Source organism: Mauremys mutica, chromosome 22 (genome assembly GCF_020497125.1).
Source record: "Mauremys mutica isolate MM-2020 ecotype Southern chromosome 22, ASM2049712v1, whole genome shotgun sequence".
Taxonomy (NCBI): domain Eukaryota; kingdom Metazoa; phylum Chordata; order Testudines; family Geoemydidae; genus Mauremys; species Mauremys mutica.
In genome coordinates, this window is record NC_059093.1 from 19,926,479 (window position 1) to 19,934,055 (window position 7,577).

At 51.0% G+C, this 7,577-nt stretch overlaps 1 non-coding gene across 1 annotated transcript; it reads right to left on the reverse strand.

Annotated features, from left to right (window-relative positions):
- Window positions 1-4,481: 4,481 nt before the first annotated feature.
- TRNAG-UCC lies at window positions 4,482-4,553 on the reverse strand. Its single transcript has one exon. It is a non-coding gene; the product is annotated as a tRNA-Gly (tRNA).
- Window positions 4,554-7,577: the final 3,024 nt, after the last annotated feature.

Consider the following 7,577-nt stretch of genomic DNA (forward strand, 5'->3'; position numbering starts at 1 on the left):
ATTCTTTTCACCATGCTGCTTTGCTCATCCCCAGAGGGGATGGGGCCCACCAGTCTCCCTGCAGGAATTTTAATCCTGCTCAGTGAGGGGCAAGTGCCAATTGCATGGAAGGTCGGGGTGGAGTTTCTGCTCCTAAGTCTTCTCTGTACATTTAAGATTCCCACCAGCTGTGCTGCTTGGGACAAGGGTACATGAGAAGGGCGAATCCTCCAGCACTGGAGGGAAAGGTCCCATCTGCAAAGACTAGACTTATTTCTTGTCTGGACCCAATCTTTTCACCTGGTATAGCCCTTGTTCCAGCTAGGGAATGTCTCATGACTGCAGCCATGTTTGTTCAGTTCCACCCCCTTATACAGCTTTGGTACAAGGCAGGAATCTTTTGTCTCTCACCTGGGGAAGAGCCCCAGGTTTAAGATGGATTCCTGTACCGGGGGACATGGTCACATGTCCTGTGAGACCCCCAAGCCTTCATTCTTCCTGGCCTGACTCACAGATGGTGCAGGACAGAGCCATCTCCAGTCTATTGTCCTGGTTAATGGGAGCCATCAAGAGTCCAAACCACTGTTAATGGCCCTCACTTTGCATCATTACAACAGGACCTCAGAGTTATAGTTCATAGTTCTAGTTTCAGATCCAAGAATGATCGGTTCATACAAATAGGATGAACACACACAGTAGATTATAAGCTTTGTAATGATACCTCACAAGAGACCTTTTGCATGAAGCATAGTCCAGTCACTTTATATTCACACTCATTAGCATATTTTCATAAAATCCTATGGAGGGCAACGTCACAGCAGGGAAAGGGTTTTACTGCAGCACCTGGGAGCAGTTGAGTTTCATGTTCAGGCTGTGGTATAAGTTCCTCCAGGTTTCTCGTAAGCACACAAGGACCTTAGCGGGTGCTCTTGATACAGGAATTGCCCATGATGGCATAAAGTGATGGGAACTGCATTTTCCTTTTTTATTTCTGTATTTCCAATGACATTTCTGTTTGTGATTTCGTTTTGCTTTGTATAACTGTGTTTTCTCCTGGATTTGATATTTAATGAAAAAAAGAATAAGGCCTCAGGGTGCTGGATGGAGGAGCAGGCTGGGGCTAGGACTGCTAAGAGAGCGAGAGTAGCAGGTTTTCTGTATTGTTTCCTGCCCTCATTTTTCTTGACTAGCTTCTCTTCTGCACGCAATTTGTCTTTTTTTAAATGTGACACTGGCTAGCTCAGTTGGCCAAGCATCAGACTTTTTAATCTGAGGTTCCAGGGTTCAAGTCCCTGGTCAGACAAAGAAACACTTTCCCCCTGTGATATCCCCAAAGAGTTTTAGAAGGACTCTCCTTGACTTTAGTTTTTCCTTTTCAGGACATGGCCTTTCCTAGGAAGGGCCCTTTACTGCCTGGGACTGAAGGTGCTACTGCCTCACCTGTCCACTGACCTCACAGTCTGGAGGAAGAAAGGCCTCTGGGCCTGCAGCAAAGTGCTGTGTGCTGACTTTTTGAGCAAATGCAGGGCTGGCCAGAGGGTCATGTTCCCACTGAGTCCTCCCTGCCAGAAAAAATTGTCCCCACAGACAGGGGCGGCTCCAGGCCCCGGCACGCCAAGCGCATGCTTGGGACAGCAAGCTGCAGCGGGTGCTCTGCCGGTCGCAGCGAGGGCGGCAGGCAGGCTGCTTTCGGCGGCCTGCCTGTCAAGGGTCCGCTGATCCTGCGACTTTGGCGGACCTCCCGCAGGCAAGCTGCCGAAGGCAACCTGCCTGCCGTGCTTGGGGCGGCAAAATGCCTAGAGCCGCCCCTGCCCACAGAGTCCTCCCTGCTGGAAGTCTACAGTAATCAACAGGTGCTCTGCTGGTCCCATGGTGTAAGGGCCAGCACTCAGGACTTTAAATCCTGCAATCTGAGTTGAAGTCTCAGTGGAATCTGAGAACAATTCCTGTGCCACAAATCCTGCTGGGCCTTCCAAGGCTCTGTCTTGCTTTCTCAAAGGCCATTAAAGCCACTACAAAAGGTTTTTTTCTCCTGCTGACAATAGCTCACCTTAACTGATCACTCTCATTATAGTGTGTATGGCAACACCCAATTTTTCATCTTCTGTGTGTGTGTGTGTGTGTATATAAATCTTCCTGCTGTATTTTCCACTGCATGCATCCAATGAAGTTGGTTTTAGCCCAGGAAAGCTTATGCTCAAATAAATTTGTTAGTTTCTAAGGTGCCATAAGTACTCCTTGTTCTTTTTGCAGATAAATGAATGGAGGTTAAGTCCATGAATGGCTATTAGCCAGGATGGGTAAGGAATGGTGTCCTTAGCCTCTGTTTGTCAGAGGGTGGAGATGGATGGCAGGAGAGAGATCACTTGCTCATTACCTGTTAGGTTCAGTCCCTCTGGGGCACCTGGCATTGGCCACTGTTGGCAGATAGGATGTGAGGTTGGATGGACCTTTGGTCTGACTCAATATGGCCATTCTTATGGTCTTATGAAGGGAGGTGCAGTGCCCTGGGACAGAGTTTCTGTAGTGTAGAGGTTATCACGTTTGCCTAACATGCAAAAGGTTCCTGGTTCAAAACCAAACAGAAACATGTGGGTTTAATTTTCCCAGCTCCTCCTGGCCTGTCCCTGCTGTTGTAGGAGCAGCAGTGATTTCTATGCTCAGAAGGTCTGTTATACTTCCCCTGCTCCCACTTTTGTCTCCTCTCCCTCTCTGAATGCCTGTGAAGTGGCTTTCCCCCTCCCGTTCCCTCCTGGAATGCTCCTGGGATGAATGGGCTGGTTGAAGAGCAGAAGAGCTCCCAGGTAGACAAGGTGTCTGGGACGCTAATTAGGCAGCGATCACACACCCAGAGCATGGACACTGCCCAAGGTGGAGTGTGACCAACCAGATGCAGCCAAGTCATCTCTAGTCACAGGCCATGAGGTGCAGGCCCTTAAAAGGGGAAGGGCCCTGTGCTCAGGAGAGCACTCACAAGCTTGTACCTCCAGTGAATGCCCTTCACCCAGACCGCCTGGCCAGTGGTTCTCTGCGTTGTATTTCATTGTGCCTCAGGAAGACTTACCTTCATCACATCATGCATCACGGCGCTGTGGGACACTTACCTTGCAGAATCCTGACATCTCCAGTGCTGTGCCTGTCCTGGGAGGGAGAGTGTGACACCCCACCCCCACTTCTTTTGAGCTTAGCTATCAATATAATAAATGTGCTGCTTTCTGCCAAACTCTGGTGGGTCATTAGTGCTCCCTACGCTGACTAGCTGGCCCAATTTTGGGTAACACCTGTGATAACCCCAACCCCTGCATGACAGAGGGTGGTGAAATGAGCTGAGAAAAAGCCTTGGCATCATCAGGGGAAAGCTAGAGGATCTGGGCCAGTCACCTTTTGAAGCCTTGTGGCTTGGTCTCCTCTGCCCTTGGAGATTGGCCTACAGAGGCAGGCTCTTCCTGCTGCCTCCTTTGTGTGACTTGCCAAAGGAGGAAGTGAGACAGGAATGGGGCAAAAGAGGAAAGTCGAGCTGAGGAAGGCAGGGCAGAAGCTAAGTGCCTCAGTGCAGCTAAGTGGGGTTAGTAGAGCATCACCAGTCGCTCTGCAAAGCCTGGGGAGGTGCGGTTGGCTGCTGGGAGGTAGAATCCTGTGCCTGCCTCTTGGCTTCCCAGGGATGGCTACTTGCAGCCCAGGAGAAGAAGGATGGTTCTGGGTGAAAGGAAGACAAGCAAAGCTCTGGAGGAAATTTGGGAGCGGGGTGCTGGCTCTGCGCTGGGGGAGGGGTTGGGGTGCAGGAGGGGTGGCGCGTACCCCGGGCACTGCAGCTCCCAAAGTGACTGGTACACACAACCCTGCGTCAGCAGCTCCTAGGTGGGTGGGTCCAGGGGGTCTCCGTGTGCCGCTGCCTGCAGGCGCTGCCCCCAGAGCTCCCATTGGCTGCAGTTCCTGGCCAATGGGTGCTGCAGAGTTGGTACTCGGGGCAGGGGCAATGAATGGAGACACTCCCCCCACCCCAGGGGATGCTGGGACATGCCGGCCATTTCTGGGAGTGGCACGGAGGGACGGAGGCAGAGTGGGCAGGGAGCCACCTCAGTGCTGCTGGCACATCTCTGCACACCCATTGGGGGAGGGGAGCAGAGGGCCTCCATGTGCTGCCTGGGGTAGGGGCAGTGCACAGAGCTGCCTCCCCTCCCGGGTCTATTACAGGAGTGGGTGGGTGGGGTCTTTTGGCCTGCAAGGTGCAGCAGGTCGGACTAGATGATCACACTGGTCCCTTCTGACCTTAAAGGCTCTGAGTCTAAAAGGCAGAGGGAAGTAAAGAATTTTTTTTTAAAAAGTAAACCAAACATTGTAATACCAGGATAACTCCAACAGCTCATTGTACAGTCCCACCTCTTTCTTCCTCCATTGTGTGTTGAATGACCTGCAGGACATTGATTCTGTCATTCCATTGATAAACTGATACAATGTGACTGGAATTAAACCACTTTCCAGGGGAGAAAACATGACATCCTTGCATTGGCTGGGAATTGAACCCAGGTCAATTGCTTGGAAGGCAACTATGCTCACCACTATACCACCAATGCATCTCGCAAAAGTGTTACTTATGCTTGCCCAAAGAGGCTAGACCAGCATTGAGGATATTTTCTGCCTTTAAAATGTACTGGATTCTCATCACTAAAACAACCCACCTCCATCCTCACTTGGGTTTGAACCATCAGACTTTCAATTAGCCACCAAAGTTGTTAATCACAGGGTATGTCTACACTACGGGATTATTCTAATTTTACAGAAACTGTTTTTTGGAAACAGATTGTATAAAGTTGAGTGCATGCGGCCACACTAAGCACATTAATTCGGGGGTGTGCATCCATGTACCGAGGCTAGTATCGATTTCCAGAGCGTTGCACTGTGGGTAGCTATCCCGTAGCTTTCCCATAGTTCCCGCAGTCTCCCCCACCCATTGGAATTCTGGGTTGAGATCCCAATGCCTGATGGCGCAAAAACAGTGTCATGGGTGATACTGGGTAAATATCATCACTCAATCCTCCCTGCGTGAAAGCAATGGCAGACAATCATTTCACGCCCTTTTCCCTGGATTGCCCGGGCAGACGCCATAGCACGGCAACCATGGAGCCCGTTCAGCCTTTTTTCACTGTCACTGTATCTCTATTGGATGGTGCTGACAGACACGGTACTGCAGCGCTACACAGCAGCATCCCCTTGCCTTTTGCAAGTTAGCAGAGATGGTTACCAGCCATACCGTCCCGTCTGCTGCTTTGCAAGTTGACAATGACAGTTGCCAGTTATACTGTACCATTTGCTGCTGTCATGGGTGCTCCTGGCTGGCCTTGGTGAGGTCGGCCGGGGGCGCATGGACAAAAATGGGAATGACTCCCCAGATCATTCCCTTCTTTAAGTTTTGTCTAAAGGGAGAGTCAGTCCTGTCTGGACTATCGGGCAAGCCTACAAAAGAACCAGAGAGGCAAACGGCCGCTCCAGGTCAGAGCCCCAGACATCCCACAGAAATGATGAGCTGCATGCCATTCAAGGGGGTGCCCCTGAAACAACCCCACCCGTTGCTTCCCTCTTCCCCCACCCCTCCTGGGCTACCGTGGCAGTTATCCCCCCATTTGTGTGATGAAGTAATAAAGAATGCAGGAATTTGAAACAACACTGACTTTATTGCCTCTGCAAGTAGAGCTCAAAGGGGGAGGGGAGGGCAGCCTCCACCTGCTATGATATTTCAGGCAGAACTGAATCTCCATTAGACAAAGCTTAAAGAAGAGAATGACCTGGGAGTCATTCCCATTTTTGCCCAGGCACCCCTGGCCGACCTCACCAAGGCCAGCCAGGAGCACTCACGGGATGACGATGACTGATACCCGTCCTACTGTATCATCTGCCAGGGAAGGGAAGGGAAGGGAAGGGAAGGGGATGCTGCTGTGTAGCGCTGCAGCACCACATGTGCCAGCAGCATCCAGTAGACATACGGTGACACTGAAAAAAGTCGAGAAATGATTTTTTTCCCTTTGCTTTCATGGGGGGAGGGGGGACGACATGTACCCTGAACCACCCGCAAAAATGTTTTTAACCCTTCAGGCTTTGGGAATTCAGCCAAGAATTCAAATGGTTTTCGGAGAGTGCGGGAACTGTGGGATAGCTTCAGTCGCCCGTCGCCCCTCCCTCCGTGAGCGTCTATTTCATTCTTTGGCTTTCTGGTACGCTTGTCTCAGCTCCTTAAGTTTCAGTACTGTGTTGAGTCCCTGCTGTGGCCTCTGTCCATCATAGCCTTGGAGATTTTTTCAAATGTTTTGGCATTTCATCTTTTGGAACGGAGTTCTGATAGAACAGATTCATCTCCCCATACAGAGATCAGCTGCAGTATCTCCCGTACGGTCCATGCTGGAGCTCTTTTTTGATTCTGGGACTGCATGGTCCTCTGTGCTGATCGGCGCTCCACGCTGGGCAAACAGGAAATGAAATTCAAAAGCTTGCGGGGCTTTTCCTGTCAACCTGGCCAGTGCATCCGCGTTCAGATTGCTGTCCAGAGCAGTCACAATGGTGCACTGTGGGATGGCGCCTGGAGGCCAATACCATTGAATTGCGGCCACACTAACCCTAATCCAACATGGCAATATCGATTTCAGCACTACTCCCCTCGTCGGGGAGGAGTACAGATATCGGTATTAAGAGACCTTTATATCGATATAAAGGGCTTCGTTGTGTGGCCGGGTGCAGGGTTAATGCGATTTAACACTGCTAAGTTTGATATAAACTCGTAGTGTTGACCAGGCCAGAGAGAGCAGCAGGTTTCCCCTATTGTTTCCTGCTCTTGTTTTATTGACTAGTTTCTCCTCTGCACCAACTTCCATCCTTTGTTTGTGAGCCTGGCTAGCTCAGTTGGCAGAGCGTCAGACTTTTAATCTGAGGGCCCAGGGTTCAAGTCTCTGGTCAGATGATAAACTGCTCATCAAGTTCTTAAACTGTCTTTATGGAGTCCTCTTTGATGTTACTTTTTCCCTTCAGGATTTTCCCTTTCCTCAGAAGAGCCTTTTTGTGTGTGGGTTTGAAGGGGCAACTTCCTGACAGCCCCTCTGTCCTTGCAGCCTGGAGGAATAAAGGCCTCTGGGCATACAGCATGTTCCTTCCCTGCACACACACACACACACATACATACAAACACACAGAATATCCCTAAGGAATTAGAATCACCTGCTGCCTTCCCCTTTCCTGCTGGATCCCCAAACGAGGATGCTCTTCAGTCTAAACCCATGTCCCCTCTTTTCCCAGTGCCCCTCAGACCCAACCCTCAGTCCCTCCTATGCTCACTGCTCCTCACTCCCAACCAGAGCCTGCTCCTCTTCACCCTTCTCCTCTGTCCCAACCCACAGCCCCCTCCTATTCCCAGTGCCCCTCAATCCCAATCCACAGGCCCCCCCATTCCCAGTGCCCCTCAATCCCAACCCACAGGCCCCTCCTATTCCCAGCGCCCCTCAATCCCAACCCACAGGCCCCACCTCCTCACGCTGCTCCTCAATCCCAGCCCACGGCTCCCTCCTTCCCTCCAGCAACAGGTGCTTCAGACCCCCTCAGGAAGATTTTCTTGC